General features: G+C 39.5%; 1 long non-coding RNA gene across 1 annotated transcript in view; it reads right to left on the bottom strand.

Moving 5' to 3' along the window:
* Positions 1 to 7,029: 7,029 nt before the first annotated feature.
* LOC123373690 overlaps positions 7,030 to 16,626 on the bottom strand; it is a 36,529-nt gene continuing 26,932 nt past the window's right edge. Inside the window, exons 2-3 of the long non-coding RNA XR_006580831.1 lie at positions 8,114 to 8,224; positions 7,030 to 7,141 (exon numbers count right to left, since the gene is read on the bottom strand). This is a non-coding gene — a long non-coding RNA (uncharacterized LOC123373690). The remainder of the gene's footprint in view (positions 7,142 to 8,113; positions 8,225 to 16,626) is intronic.

Below are 16,626 nucleotides of genomic sequence, written 5' to 3'. Positions count from 1 at the left end.
TGTGCATTGAGCTACAGCTCAGTACTCTCTGGTTTCTGCATAAAGAGTTTTTTTTTTCCTTAGAACCAGAACTGATGTTACTCATATTGATGAAACAATACAGTAACACTTTGGGGGCCTGGTCCTGCATTTCTTTGATTTCAGTCACCATCATGCACGTTCAAGGAATTCAGGATCAGGCTTTTGACAAGAGCTCCATTCACAGTAAGGTCTTCCCCTGATGTAATCATTAAAGGAATTGACACACGCTGTCATTTCCCAAACCTCTGATACCTGATCGTGGTACCAGCTAATGTTTGCCTTTAGATGAAACAAAGATCAGACAGCAATAATAGTTTTACACTTTCTAAAACAAGATTTTTCACAACTCATTTACTGTCCATTCCTCTAGTAAAGTTCCTAAAAGCATATAGTCCACGCAAAATGAGCAGTCACTTCATTCACATAACCCTGACAGCAATCACAGTATATGACAAATTTAATTCACAATACCATGTGGCACTCCCATTTGAGTACACAATATGAACACCCAGTAAATTTGTCTCCTAAAAAGGAGGAAAAGTGCTTTCAGGATCATGTCAATGCTCTCTTTTTGATGGGGTTGGAGGGGCTGCGGTGCAAGAAGATATAGGATCAGAGTGTGGGCCCTTTTCACTTTTGGAGGAGAAGAGCAGGAAAGAAATGGGCTATATGGCCTGAAGATTCATGCAGTTTGGAAACTATTCCCTTTCAACTCCTCAGCTCCCCAAAGATGCATTAGGCACAGAAAACCTAGAGTTGCAAGACCAGAACATTGCCCCTGGTGTGGACCATTTCAGTGAGACAGAGGGTTCATAAAGCTGCCACAATGAGGCAGTTGAGAATTCACCTGGTGTGGAGGAATCTCCAGTTGGTGTAGTGCCACTTCACCTATGCCAATTGTGCACAACCATCTCCTGGCCCATCCTCACCTTCAGATGTAGGAAGTGTGATCAGGGTGTGTTGCAAAGAGGATGCCTGACTAGATCCAGCTTTGAAACTGCTCTAAATTACATTATGCGGTGAACTGACCCACAACAACCCAGAGATCAGGGAATGCAAAGGTGGTTATTGAGCCACTTTTGTATACTCCATTTCCAAAGTGTGTCAAGTAAAGCTCCAGTTTATCTCAGGAACTGCCCAATGGAATCCACATAGCAGTGGAGAATAAAGGGCCCCACTCAGGTGGCATGGACTAACTGGCCCTGAATTTAGAATACTTTCATTCTCAAGTTTAACCAAAGTATCCCTTCCTTTGCACTCCCACAACTCAGCACCAGATTTGCTTGACAGCATCTGTAGCAGGCTTACTATTTCAAATTAGTTGGTATGTTCATGTTGAGTTTTAAAGGCAAATTGCAGTAGTGTGTAGGTTCAGCCCTCTAAAAAAAGAGAGAGCTCTAATGCACCAGTTTGATATTTATAGTGAGCTGCATGTGAAAGGCCTGTGTCTGTAAGAGCTCTGTGTGTCGAACTCCCACTGACTTTAATTGGAGTTCCACATCCTAAGAGCTTACAGGATCAGCCCCCATGTGATTTTTACAATTAATTTTGCAGCAAAGGCTGTAATTTAAAAATCCACAAGCTTCTCAGAGGAAAGTTCAAAATCTCAATCAGGAGAAGGAGAAAAATTTAGCAAAATAAATCCAACATGAAAAGGGGGGCCTGAACAATCAAGCCAGCAGCATAGTTACACGTTTAATAAAATCATATTGTAGAAATAGCCTTAAAAGATAAAAATCTGCTGATTTTGAAATACTTCAGGAAGTAAAGATAAAATAAGTTATTTAATTGAATCTTAACCACAGTGAGGATCCTACTAGTAGTAGTGTTTTTTAATTTTTTTACCTTTTTCTTTACAATCAGCATTTTGCTACATTCTGACACAGCTGTGATATATTTATTGGAAACTCAGTTATATCTGAAGAACTGCATTTAATACACTTGCCATTTTAATTTGCTTTCATTTTTCCAATAGTTTAGAAAATATTTGTTTTGTGACTATTTATTTAATATTGTTTCTATTTGGCACTATTGTTACATATGGCTCCAATTCAGTAAGTTATTTATTATTTGCATTACTGCCACCTAGGACTATAGTTATGGACCATCCAGAACCCTTTTATGCTAAGGGCTCTGAAAACACACAAGAAGATGATCCCTGCCCTAAGAGATTGCAATCTATGTATAAGACAGATAATAGATGGATACAGACAAACAGATGGGAGACTACAAGGAAACAATGAGAATAATAGTCATCATAATAGGCAGTGGATTCAGCACTCCAGCAACCTATTCATTGTCAAGTTTTTTGGTAATCATCATGGCTGAAGAGTTTGAGCAAGATTTTGAAGAGGGATGATAAGTCTGATGTTTCTAGAGAGCTCCTCCCAAGCATGATGAGCAGCATGGGAGAAAGCACAAAGGTTCTTGTTTGAAAATTTAACAAGTGATCAAAGGAAGGTGGCATCATGGGCCAATCAGAGGTGAGAATAGACATCTTGAGCGCTACTGTGAGATGATAGGTTGTATGGGGATAGACCATTAAGGAATTTGAAAGTGAAAACAAGCAGTTTATGTTTGATACAAAGAGAATGGGAGCCAGTGGAGTGATGCAGAGAGAGGGATGATATGGTCAAAGTGATGGGCCAGGAAAATTATCTTTGCAGCAGCATTCTGCATGGCTATTAGAGGGGCAACATTGAATTTGTCAAGGCCAGAGAGAAATAAGTTGCAGTAATAAATATATGAGATGGTGATGCTTTGATGACAATTTTAGCTGTGTAATGGATAGAAAGGCCCTATTTTAGAGATGTTATGCAGAAAGAATCAGCAAGATTTAGACACAGCCTGCATATGAGAACCTAGACAGAGGTATGAGTTGAAGATGACATCCAGGTTACATGTCTGACAAGAGGCAGGATGCTGTGTGTGTGTCAGGGGAGATTAGGATCTCTGACTTAGTCATATTGAACTTGAGCTGATCACTAGATCATCTATGAGAAGATGTCAGAGATACAGAGATTTTAATCTGAAGGAGACAGGTCTGGAATACAGAGATACATCTGTAAATCAGCAGCATAGAGATAGTAGTTGAATTTGTATTTGTGAATGAGATTACTCAGAGACAAGGTGTAGAGAGAGAAGAGAAGGGGAGCAAAGATAGAACCTCATGGAACACTTCCCCCAAAAAAGCTGGAGGGAGACTGAGGAGGATCCTCCAAAGGAAACAACATTGAAGGAAAAATCAGAGATGTAGAAGGAGAACCAAGTGAGGACAGAGTCAGGAAAGCCCAAGGAAGACAAGATTTTAAGAGGAGAAGGATGGTCAACTTAAGTATTTAAATATATGTCTTATTTTAAGCACCTGAGTACTACCCCTGACATCAATGGGAGTAATCATATACTTAAAATAAGCCATGTGCTTAAGTACCTTGCTGAATCAGGGTCAATATGAGAATCAGTGTTTGTCTTTGGGGGGGTTCAGGGAAAGAATATATAGAATTTACAAAAGCGATAAAGAGTCTTGTGGCACCTTATAGACTAACAGACGTATTGGAGCATAAGCTTTCATGAGTGAATACCCACTTCGTCAGACAGAGTGGGTATTCACCCACAAAAGCTTATACTCCAATATGTCTGTTAGTCTATAAGGCGCCACAAGACTCTTTATCACTTTTTACAGATCCAGACTAACACGGCTACCCCTCTGATACTTAATAGAATTTACAGGCATTAAGGCCCCAGTCCTGTACCTGAAAAAAACCGTATCAGGGTCTAAAACCAAAATTTGTCCTCTGATAACCACTGAAATAAATGGGAGTTGCACATGTGCCTCAAAGGGCAGAATTTAGCCTTTTAACTTAAACATTTAAAACCAAAATGGGCAAAATGCTTTGAAAAAGCAACAATCCTATGCTGACAGGAAGATGGACTAGGAGACTTAGTAGTTAAAAGGCCAAGTACACTATTATGGTTCCATGAGTATGCAAAAATAGCTCACTTTCTCGCCAATGGATTTTTTTCACTTTGAAGTAAAATTACAAGGCATCTGAAGCAAAACACCTAAAACCCCCATGCCTTCCACGATGAGAATTGATTGTAGTAATAACCTTCAAAAATTTCTACCATTATAGAGGTGCTCTTTTCAGTGGCTGTTTATGTTTACTCTTTGGGTAAATGCCAGAAGTAAGGCAAATATAGACAGATTGCACTTAATAGAAAATGCACTTAATTTCACCATCACCATTCTCTGCACAAAATTGCATAGTTTACTATAAATTAAAGACACACATTCTACCCTCAGATGCACCAAGTCAAACCAAACTAATCCCAAGCCTGATTTCACTAAGGTTACATGGGTGTGAATGAGGGCAGAATGTGGCCATATACTGAAATTAGTCCTAGAAGGAACATAACTAGTTTTCCCATCTATTATTCAAAATAAATTATATATAAGTATATTGACATTAGCTGAGGAATGTTACATGGTTTTTGATTCATTAAAACCCTCACAAATGGCAGTATATTCATGAGTACTATATACTGCTTTTACAAATATAGGGCATCTATTTTCAATCTAGCACACAACTCCTGTTAATATTAATGTTAGTTTCACTCACTCACACTCACACACACACACACACACACACTAAACCTCATAGACTTTTGTTTTTATATAAATATAGGCAGACAAATCAAATACCTATTAAATAGTATCTTGATGTCCATGGGTCCAATCCAGCTTCCATTCATGGGGCGAAACCTAGGGCATATTGACTTCAGTGGCAGTTTTGCCACTGATTTCAATAGGGCTAAGATTTTATCCATAGATTTTAAAACCAGAAAGGTCCATTATGATCTATTCTTCACTCTGGCCACAGAACTTTACTCTGTAATTCCTACATCAAGCTCATAACATCTGGTTGAGTTAGAACGTATCTTTTAGAAAGACATCCAACCTTGAGTTAAACACTTCAAGTAATGGAAAATCTACCACATCCCTTGGTAAATTGTTTCAATGGTTAATTATTTTCACTATTAAAATTGTGTCTCTTATTTCTAGTCTGAATTTGTCTAGTTTGAGTTTCCAGTCATTTGATCTTGTAATGTCTTTGTCTGCTGTATTAAAGACCCATCTACTAACAGAAATTATCTCCCCATATAAGTATTTATAGGCTGTGATCATATCACCTTCTCCTGGATAAACACTTAAGATTAAGCTCCTTAAATCTCCTTTTATAAAACAGGTTTTCCAGAACTTGAATCATTCTTGTCTTTCCACAGACCTTAGTGGCAACTAGATCAGGCCATAAATGATATTAGGCAGTGATTTTAAAGTACAATAAAGCTGAGTCACCAATATTTTAACATTATTTCCAGGGAAAAGCAAACTGTGTTATACAATAATATAGATAGAAACTATATAACCATGAAGCCTATAGACCACAATTTGGACAGTGTCAATTGTTTAATGCTTTTAAATTTGACCAGATTCAAATTCTTAGAAACAGTTAGAAAAGCTTTATATATATTGCTTCAAGCCTATTTTGAAATGCTTGCTAAATATACTTCCACATTTTCTTTCTCTTCTACACTAAGACTATTCTTTCACCTTATGGCAAAACAGCACACATAAACCTATAGTAATTGACATTCTGATCCTTAATAATTAACTCATTATTTTCTTTAGAAGGAAACATGCATAAAAGCCATCTATTTCCAATATATACCTTGTAATGTTAACATGTTTAAATGGAATATTAGGTTTTAGAACTCAAGTTCAATATAACCTACAAATTAGTCTTAAGTAACTGAGGTAAGTTTTAACAGCACCAGGTGTCTGTGACCGGGATGTTTAATACTTTGAAGTTTACAATTACTTTCAAACACAAAATTTAATAGTCTATTTGCCTTGACTGAGCTATGAAATAAACTCTGTAATTCTATTAATACTCCCCTTTCCTTATATAAAGTGGAGCAAAACCCAGGATGCAGAATCCAGCTGGATGCTCCCCACTCCCTGGTAACTTGCACAACCCCATCAGAGGTTACCATTGAACAGGAAAGAAGGAGGTGTTGGAGTCAGAAGGGCACAGCCAGGGAGCAGCCACTGTTCATGGCATGCTTCCCTTAGGATTTGGTGGAAACATGGTCAGAAATTAATGCTGGTCCAAGCAGCTCTGATTTTCTCCCTCCACCACTTCCTCTACCCCATTCAGAGAGGGCACCCAAAAGTTCCATTGAAGTCAATAAGCCTGAAGATCTTAATTGCTCAAAGACAACAAATTTGTTAAGTCCTGGGAATTTGGGGTGAGCAAGGAATGTAGGATCAGGCATCAAGTAGCTGCTTGACATGAGAGTACATGTAATTAAGGGAATGAAATGTTGTTAAAATGCAAAGCATTAAAATGCAATGCCAGGTAAAGAGACCTTTTAGCAGATATTTATATTAGCTCATATAGATGAAAAAGTGGACAGAGAATTTAACAAGAGAGAAGTGATACACATTTAGGCCAATCCCGCACTCCTCATTCAGGCAAACTTTCATCAACTATAGTAGGAATGTTGTTTGAGCAAGGATTGCAGTATCAGCCCTTTGAACCTGGGGATATTAAAGATAATGGAAAAGAGAGAAGACGTATCTCCAAATATTTGTAACAGGAAGGAATTAATGGTACATTCTTTAAGGATCTGGACAGAGAAGCTATTGTGAAATTGCAGGGGGTTACTTTAGTCCTCACAGATTTCAGTAAAATGTTTGCTGTTTCTTTAAATCTCTAGTGAATCACAGAGTATCAGAGTACATGGCTTTATGTCACATCACATCATATAATGTCCAAAGTTGTATATAAAAGTTGTATATAAAAGTGTTTTTCCTCACAGGGTACAGACAAGTTAAGCAGCCTTATGTTCAAAGAGCAGTCTAGTGTTACCATGAGTAAAACAGTCTGAAATTGCAGGTTAATAGACATCTGTGTTTTCTGATACTAAATTATAATAATTTTGCTTAATGTCAAATATCTGAAAGAAAGATAAATCTGAGTTGTGAATGTCACTCTATGCTCATGTTGCTCCAACTGCCTACATGATCTATATCTTGTATCCCTTCTGGAAAAGTTGTCTAGAATTGCAAAGAAAAGGATAACATTTAGGGTTTTTTGAACTATTGCATAGAATGAAATAAAAAGTACATCCCTGATATAGAAGTCTATAGATTAAAAAAAAATATGAGAAAGAATATAAATCTTCATTATAGTCTACATTTTTTTTTCAGAGTAGCTTCTGTATCCATTTCATACTTGTTAAAACTGCTTAGGCTTTTTTCCATAGGAGAAATGTAAAAAATGGGTTTTGACATGGTGATCAACTGCTGCATGTGGTTATATTTTATAATGAAACAGTTGCATTCAACCTCACTGCCAAATCACAAATATACCTCTGTCCAAAACAGCCTACTAACATAAGTGAGAACTTATGCAGATCCTGATTTTCAGTGGTAGAAACACTTTTGATTTATATTCTTTCTCATGTTTTTAATCTATACACTAGGATCAGGAATCAATCCTTTGGAGAAAGTTTTCTGAACAACTTTTTCAAGGTGCAAGCCTTTTTATTGTAGCAACAGAACATGAGAAATTTCAAATGTCAATTATCTGCTGCATAGCCAGCATTTCACCTCAGTTGTAGCATATACAATTACATATGCAGTAGCTGAGTTTGTACTTTATATTTAACTATTGAAGATGATACTTAAGAATTCATTCACTTATCTGCACTTGTAGTTATCATAGGTAATGGCATCCAATTGTTTGTGTTCAGGTTAATGCCCAAGACCAACATACAAGATTAAATTTTGCTATTCTCTTTTATCCATTTAGCTCCGCTCCTGCAACACTCTTGAGAGTCACTTTATGCATATGAATAGCCACATCAAACCTAACTATAAGTACTAGAAGGACTGGGCCTCGATGTATATTGATTTTTTTGTTTGTTTCTTTGTTTGCTTTTTTACAAGTTTACCTTACACCTGCACAAGGAATACATAATAATAAAATAAGTTAAAACATTCTATATAACCGCAGAGTTCTTTTACCTTCAATGATTTCTTAGTAGTAGTACTTCTACTGATTGCTTTTCACAAACACATCCAAGTGATCTAGAGTATGAGTTGATTTTTTTTCCTCGCTGGAAATGAGTTCATGACCTATGTAGGGGAAAATAAAAAAACACAAAAAAAAACCCTTAGTTTCTTGATTGAGCATCTGTGACAGGATGGGCGAGGTCCTGAGGCCTCCCTTCTGGACGCCTCACAACCTTGTCACACCCTGTCACAGAACAGGGCAGTGGAGAGAGTCCTAGAAGCTGACTAGAGCAGTGGCATGGGATGCAGCCAATCTGGGAAGGGCTGCAGGGAGAAGCCAATCCAGGCCTAGTAGGCCCATATAAAAGAAGCTGCAGTGCAAAGCAGAGTTCGGTAGCTGCCTGGAGCCAGAGGAGCGTGGATGGTGTGCCTGGCTGGCTGAGGGAACTACAGGACTTTGGACAGAGCAGTGCTGGCAGAGATTGTGGGGAGAGAGGAGAAGGAGAAGGAGCTCTTGCCTAGCTGCTAGGACTCAACCAGGGCAAGGCACTGCAGGAAAGGTGGAAAATGAGCTGGGGCTGCAGTGAAGTGGCCCAGGAAATCATAGCAGTAAGGCAGCTTAGTTAAAGGTATATGGCAGATGGCTGCTATCTTTATAGTTGCTGGGACCTGCAGTAGAGGGTGGGCTTGGGTCCCCACCAGCCACTGGGAAAGTGGCCTGGCTTTAATGCACCCCAGAAGGGGAACTGAACTCTTTTAGTGGCCCACCAGGAAAGCTGGGGCCCATAGGGCCCAATGAGGGTGAGGACATTGCCTCCAGGGAGGGAGACCTGGAGTATGGCTCAATACAAGGGCTGAGGCCATTTTAAAGATTGCCAGACTAATTAAGGGCTTGAGCCCCTGGAGGGCTACTGGGAAAGAAAGGCCAACTGAGGGGTACTGTGATAGGTCCCCCTGTAGGACTGTTTCCCTGGGACTGTTTTTTATTTCACATTCAGACTGTATGTGAGTTGGCTGGAAGGCTGAGTCACTGAAGACTCCACTGCAAGCCCGAGTGTGTGCATGCACACTCAAATAAGGGGGGTGAGAGGTGTACCATCCCAGTACAAAAGGCATTTCTCTCAGCACTTTAAAAGAAGCATGGTGTTTCCTCACTCAAACATCAGGAAAAAAAATCCTCAGTTAGGGTCATATGCAGTTTTGCCCTCCATAGTCTCACAGAGCACCAAAGGAGCAGGAACAGTGCCATTCTGATTAACAAGTGGAGGGCTGGATGCTGGAGTCATCCAGGGCGTGCACATCCTTTGCAACATGTGAACCCCTAGCATGCTACTATGCAGGAGTGATGAGGGACAGAGCATGGACAGGTTACTGGGGACCAGGGATATACAGAGGAGATATGTAAGCGTCTTGCACAGACTATTTCAACCATTCGATTCCACAGCCATTCCATGGCATAAGGGAGGAGAAATTTTTTTTCATTGCACATTAGTTCAAATACTACTCTTTTCCACTTACTATTAGCCTGAGCATTATTATTTATGCAGTACCATCTAGTCTTCTTGATTATGTTGAAAGACAACATAACTTTATTTGAGCTATTTATTTATCAGTGGGTTCAGATTTCAAAATTCACACTTGATCAAGGGAGAGAGACTGATGAAAAATAGTAAAGATTACTGCAAAGAAAATTGACTATCACTTATTAAGTTTAGTAAAATTCAGACTGTAAAGGGAATAGAAGACAGAAGTGGATTGGAGACAAAACATTTAAATTAAGGTGTTATTAATGGTGCTTTTTGTAATAGGAAGGAAGAAAGACCTCTAGAATAATATGCACATGTTAACACACCATTCAAATTCTTTTCTCCTTATTTTTTTCTTTTTTACTTTAATCCTTAAGGTTTCTGTAACTTTGATGTATCTAAGAGTATTTCATTAACTCCCTAGTAAATTTCATATCAGAATATGCTGCTTTATCTCATTACATCATATAATACACACCAATTAGACCAAATCTAATGTGAAGTCTCATTTGAAGCAGTAGAGAATACAAACAGGTTAGGCCCAGTATATATAAGCAGAAGGTTGATGAAGCAATCATGAATAATGTTGAAAAATTAGGAATTACATATGTATACAACCACAATTAAATAAGAAATTATATTAAAATAAAGTCTACTTTAAACACGGGTAAATCAATCAAGTAAATTAATTCTTTTGCATCATGGCCTCCACTCCATCTGTAATCATGTTTTACAGTATTACACATGTATTACAGAGTGCATATCCTATTAAGTTCTATAACTACTGGTATTTGATTTTATCACTAAGTTTCTTTTCTATGAGAGTTTACATTAAAAGGAAAACTTCTCTATTCTTTGGATCCAAAAATATGCTATGAATTGTCATGGTTATTGTTTGACTTTTTTTCAGTAATTCTACCTCCAAAAAATAACATGAATTCCAATATATTTTTATAAACCCATGCTGCTTATTATTGATGCTTCTCTTGTCCAAATATTTCATAATTTTCACAATATATATTCCATTATCTTATGAGAAAGAAAAACCAAATTTTGAAACAGTAATTATCAAGATTATTATTCTTCCCTCTTTTGGAAAATTTATGTAATTGCTTTTCCTCAGATCTTCCCATCTGAGTTTTCCAACATCTTTCAGAAAAAAATATCAATGGTACAATAATTAGTTCCCTAAATATTTATTTTCAGGACCAGTTGATGTGTGTGTTTACATCTTTTAAATATTACCTAACCCGCTTTTGCCAATAGCTATTTTATAGGCTTTCCCTTTCTTAATAATTATTTGAAATGGTCTTTTTCTTGTTAAATATCCTTTAAAAATATACTCTCTCACCAATTATTAATAATTGGTAATTTTATTCCTCTCCTCATTTATAAACAGCATAGTGAGGCAGAGTGGCCTCCCTCTGAGCCTGATGGAGAGGGACCGCCCCATGTCCCCTGGAGGGCAGAGCCAAGCCAGCTCTGCTCCCCAGTGCTGGAAGCAGCGGGGAGAACAGGAAGTATAAGAGGGAGGTCCTGCAGGTCAGTTGAGCAGAAACCAGGGAAGGAAGCAGATGTCTCCACCTTGCTGTGGAACTCTGGACCAGAGACCAAGACATGCAGTGACCTGCCCCCGTAGGAGACTGTGGAGAGGAGTGGCTGAGACTGCTGTCCACCAAATATCCAGAGGAGACAGAGGACCCGCAAACAATGGAGCCCTACAACCAGACTGGGATAGGAAGTGGCCATGGGGAACCAGACTAGTTAGTCTAGTTGTGTGGCCAGAAAATGAGTTAACGCGTTTCGGTAACTTCCCCACTGACCCAGTGGCAGGACCACCCACAACTATTAGGGCCCTGCTAAAGACTGTTCTCTGCTCTGCCCTACCCAGAGAGTCAGAGCCCTAGCCTGATAATTGACCCCTTACTGTGCCATATACTGAGACAGAGTGGCTTCCCTCTGAGCCTGTCAGGGGGATGACCAAGAATCACTATAATGGACTTTTCTGTTCATACTACCTTTCTCTCTCAATTACATTTCTGTATTTAAAAAAGCCTTATTCCATATGTGATGGGGCGGCTGCCCCTCACTGTGTTGTACCAATATAATAAAAACCAGCAGGATCTTATTAAGAGGGATAAGGCAAAGATGCCACATTTATTGTAAATACCATAACAAAACAAAAGACAATGTTTTCCTACTTGTTTCCATTACTACTTATTCCTTATACACACACACACACACATATTCATCCACACAATCATTCATTCAGGTTCTGTATAGATGTTATAGTTACCAGCCTAGATGTTGCTCATGCCAAGTTACTGGCCAGGTATCTTGGTCATGAGGATGGAGTCGAGTCTGTGTCAGATGCATCTGATGCTCCTGGAGGTTGGTATCAGAACCATAGACTCAAAGTCCTCAGTCTTTAGAGTCCAGTTTTATAGGGATTTTTCCCTATGTTAGTTTATAGGAGTTGCCTCATTCTGCTGTTGCTAAATCAATCAGCAGATGGCTGGCTCCATTCTGTCAGATGCTTGTTTTTCCTTCCTTTGAGGTGTGGTGGGTCATCTGGTTGATCCCACTTGACACCTTCTTCAGCCAACACTGAATTCTTCAGACTGGTAACTCCCTAACCATTCAGTCACATACATTCTCTATCTTAATCACATCTATTTTACTGTCTCTTTGCTTTTTGGGGTGTTACCAATTTATGTGAGACTCCCTGTCTTTTAACAATCAAAGATAAAGTGAGATGAAAACTTACAGAGGGTGGGGGTCTCTAGCTATACACTATAACAGCTACTGTTTTGGCTTACTTAGAGTTAATTAATGTTTAACAAGTTTTATACAAAGTATTTCTTTGAGCAGGCTTCACACAGACACAGCTGGTGGCTTGCAGGTTAGAATCACAAATTTACTTTTAACATAAACCTTTAGTTATGAGGCATCAATTACCAATAAGTCATTTTTCATATAAACCATGTCTAATATAAACCTTCTTTAATATCCCTACAACTGGCAGAAAAGGGGTTAAAAGCAGCTCTAGGGAGGCTGCACCAGAGGCAGCCAATTAGAAAGGAGCTGAGAGAAGTAGCCAATCATGGCCCGACAGATCCGTATAAGAAGGGCTGTAGGCAGAGCAGAATTCAGTAGCTGACTAGAACTCAAGGGGAGATGCCCAGGCTCCTAGCAGGGGGAAGAAGCCCCAGCACCTGGGACAGAGCTGTGCTGCAAGCAGGGACCAAGGGAGCTAGAGAGAGAGAGAGAGCTCCTGGCTGGCTGCTAGGGCCTACAGGCTGAGGCCCTGAAGTAAGGGGAGAAGAGGGTGCTGGAGCTGCATGGGAAGCATCCCCAGGACAATGGTTGCAGTTGCCACTGAGGGAAGTGGCTGGGTGGAGATTGCAGGTCCCCCGGCAGGAGAGAACACAGAGTTTGGCACAGCTGGAGAACAGTGTCATGAAGAGGATGCTGCGGTCCTGGGAGTGACTTGCATCCAGGAGCAGAGGTGACGGTGGACGAGACGCCACCAGAAGAGGGCGCAGAACTAATTCCCAGGACAGCCAGTAGGAGATGACACAGTGGTGAGTCACACCCTATAATACCTTCTTCCCTGTAAAAAATCAATGAAATGTAGAGAAGCTAATACTGATACAGAGCTTCTAATGAAAAGCAGGAAATAGTACAGTGGTTATGGTAGCAATGGATATTATTTTCTCCTTTTTTTTCTTATTCATCAGAACCAGGTAGAAGGTAGACAGATGAAAATGGTTGGTAAAACAGTCTTCTTTAATTTGAAAATATCATGGCATTAAAGTTTTAGGAAATTAAGTTGATATAAGGTACTGTACATACCTACTGAAGCAATTTTATGTATTTAGGAGAGTGGCTATCAGACTTGGAGGAACACAGTCTACACTTTCAGAGAAAGGATTAAAGTTTTCACAGGCATTTTTCTCCATACAGTTTCCTTTATTTTCTCTGGTTCCAGAGTGATACAGTAGACACAAGAATTGCAGTATCTCACATTATTTACTAGGTGTTCAGTTACTTAATGCAAGATTTCTGTTCATTTAATAATTGTTGCTGCATCATTGATATCTTCACTTTAAATTAGCGCTATGTGCATACACTCTTGTAGAGTCAAGGTTATGTCTGTTTAATTTACCATTCACCAGAATAAGCTTACATAAGAGAACTGTTTGACTCTATGAAGTCAGCTTTAAAAATATGATATGAAATGGTGATAGCCCCATCTTTTCCACCTACCATGCACTTCTCCCTGCCAGTGACACTGATCTCTCCTTAGGCAGCTTCTCCATCTCATACACCATGATTCAGAATGAAAGAGGTAACAGTTTGGCACCCACCTCTCTTGAGCACCCCCTCTGGTTGGGTGTGTCTGCGGTCTATAACCAATCCTGGCACTGATATTGAGCTGTACCCCCCAGGGATTTCTACCTAGAGGCAATGATTTTGCCCTCTTGGTCTGTTTTGGGTCCAACTGGTCCTCTTACAGTTCAGCTCCCTTTCCAGGGGTTTATCACTGTCCAAGATTAGGCCACTTCCCCAGCGGCCTATGGGGAGAACCCAGCCTACCCAGTAACAGGTCCCAGCTCAGGGATCCTAAGAATAGCATCCATGCATGGCTTTTTCCCTTTAGCGAAACTGCCTTCAATTCTCTGAGCCACTTCCCCGCAGTCCCAGGCTTCATCACTGCTTCACCCTTAGCTCAGGGCTCTTCTGTGTTCAGGCCCAGAAGCCAGCCAGGAGGTCTCTCTTGTTCCATCAGTCCCTGCCAGCAATGGACTGTCCATGGTACTGCATTTTCCTTTGGCCAGCCGGGACCACCATCTGTACTCCTCTGGCTCTGCATCTCCTTTTTTATATCCCCCTCCTGGACTCTGATTGGCTGCTCCCTGCAACCCCTCTGGCTAGCCTTTTGCAGTCTCTCTAGGCTACTCGGAGGACTTAGCTCCACTGCTCCTTTTCTGGGATGCGTGTGGCAGGACCCTGAAGCCTCCAGCAGAGAGCCTCTGGTCCTAGTCCACCCTGTCACACATCCTCAAAGGAATGTGTTGAGGGTATCCTGTTCTTCCACTTCCAGTCTCTTTCTCTTCATGCATTCTCCTCCAAGCCACACTCCATCAGACTCTATTCTCTCCTCTCACTCCATGTTTGTCATCTCCCATCCCTTGATTCTTCCCCATCAACCTTTTCCTGATTTTTTTTTTAGTTGTCTTGTTCAAAATCTTCCACTGTCATAACTGGTGGCTTCAACGTTTAGCTCATTGTGGGTGCTACCAGAAAACCAATAAAATAAACCATTCATCATTATCTTGATGCCTTTATGCTCAAAGCTTTGGCTATCCTTCCACACAATACTGCACACCAGTGGTTATCAACCTGTAGTCCATGGATCCCCGGGGGTCTGCAGATTATGTCTAAGATTTCCAAATGGGTCTGCACCTCCATTTGAAAATTTGTAGGTGTCCACAAATTAAAAAATGGTTGTGAACCTCTGCTGTATGCTATTGACAGGGATTGAAAACTTCACTAGATTTCTAACAACATTGTACCTCAAACATTATATAAAATATGGGCATCAAATACTAGCCTCTCACCATAATGGCTAATAAAAGTGACATTTGCATTTTCCTTTAATTGGCCTCAGGTAACCTAAGAGAGATGGTCAAAGAGAATTTCTTTAAAACCTTTCTCTATGGAAAAGTCTTAAAGAAACCAATAGAGTGCTACAGAAATTACCCTAAATAACTACAGATTTGAATGCAGAAAGCTAGGCTGTATAAAATAAAAGCACCCACAGCTTTCCACTGCAATTATATAATTCTGTATTAATGAATCCCTTTTTAAATAAATCCTGGGACGTATTTGGGGAAAAAATGACTGAAGAAATATATTTTCCTGAGACCATTTTGCCTTCCTACCATATTTGGAACATTATCAATCATTTTTATTCAGGATTTACATGCATACAGTGTTGCTCTAATGCATCTGTATTTCAAGTTAGAAGTAACATTTTCTTTTCTGCACTCTTCATCTACCTAAAGTAATAACTTTTTTGTAATCACAATGGGTTATAAATTAACTGGAAAAGAATAATATAATGATGCCAATCCATGTTTGATTTAACATCTTATTTTTATCAGCTGGTGCACACACATACTGTGTATTCACATTCATCTGTGTTCTACTATTACTGTAGCAATGATAGGTAATGTTGTTCTGTTTTGAAATAGAGAACAAACAAGCACCACTCCAAGAAATACTTGAAGAGGAGTCTCCACACTCACTTTCATTTTTTAAAATATATATAGTATATAAAGTCAGGGTCATTTGCAATAGAACTGGCTTCCAGAGCCACAAGCCATACTTTCAGAGAGTGTTCACACAAGCCCTGGTAAGATTGTCCCAGTGCCCCTAAAACAGGTTTACCAGAGCTGTGTGAAACCATTTGCAGTAAGGGCAGGCAGAAGTCCAGAGATCTGCCTATGTTCTGCTACATCAGCCTAAAGCCTGGCACGCTAACAGAGCACTGATAAACTTCAGTATTGCCAACCGCAAAAATCCGGACACAAAACAATAATGAATTTGAAGGGGGTGGGTGTTTGTCTTTTGATTTCTGAGCTTGTAAGGCCACAGTTGGGTCATATTTGCCAGCTTTCATGAGAGCTAGAAACTTTTCTTACGAAATGAAAACTGAAATTCTCACTATCACAAGATTCTGGGACCTGGGGCCGTGGGGTGGGGGGGACACACCAAATATCATTGTGATTCAATTGTGAGAGTTGGCAATACTTTAATTTGTACATCATTGTTTAACTTGTAAGTCATCTACTGGGCCCAGTCCCCTGCATGGTATTATTTAAGATTTTAATACAGTTTATTTTTTAAACTTTTGAGGCAGTGAGTTAGAGTTATAAAATTAACCAATATTAATACAATCAAATAAACATCCCTACTTACAACAACAATATG

The sequence above is a fragment of the Mauremys mutica genome, chromosome 7 (assembly GCF_020497125.1).
Source record: "Mauremys mutica isolate MM-2020 ecotype Southern chromosome 7, ASM2049712v1, whole genome shotgun sequence".
NCBI lineage: Eukaryota > Metazoa > Chordata > Testudines > Geoemydidae > Mauremys > Mauremys mutica.
The sequence above is the reverse complement of the archived record's forward strand: the minus strand, read 5'-3'. Positions and strand labels throughout refer to the sequence as shown.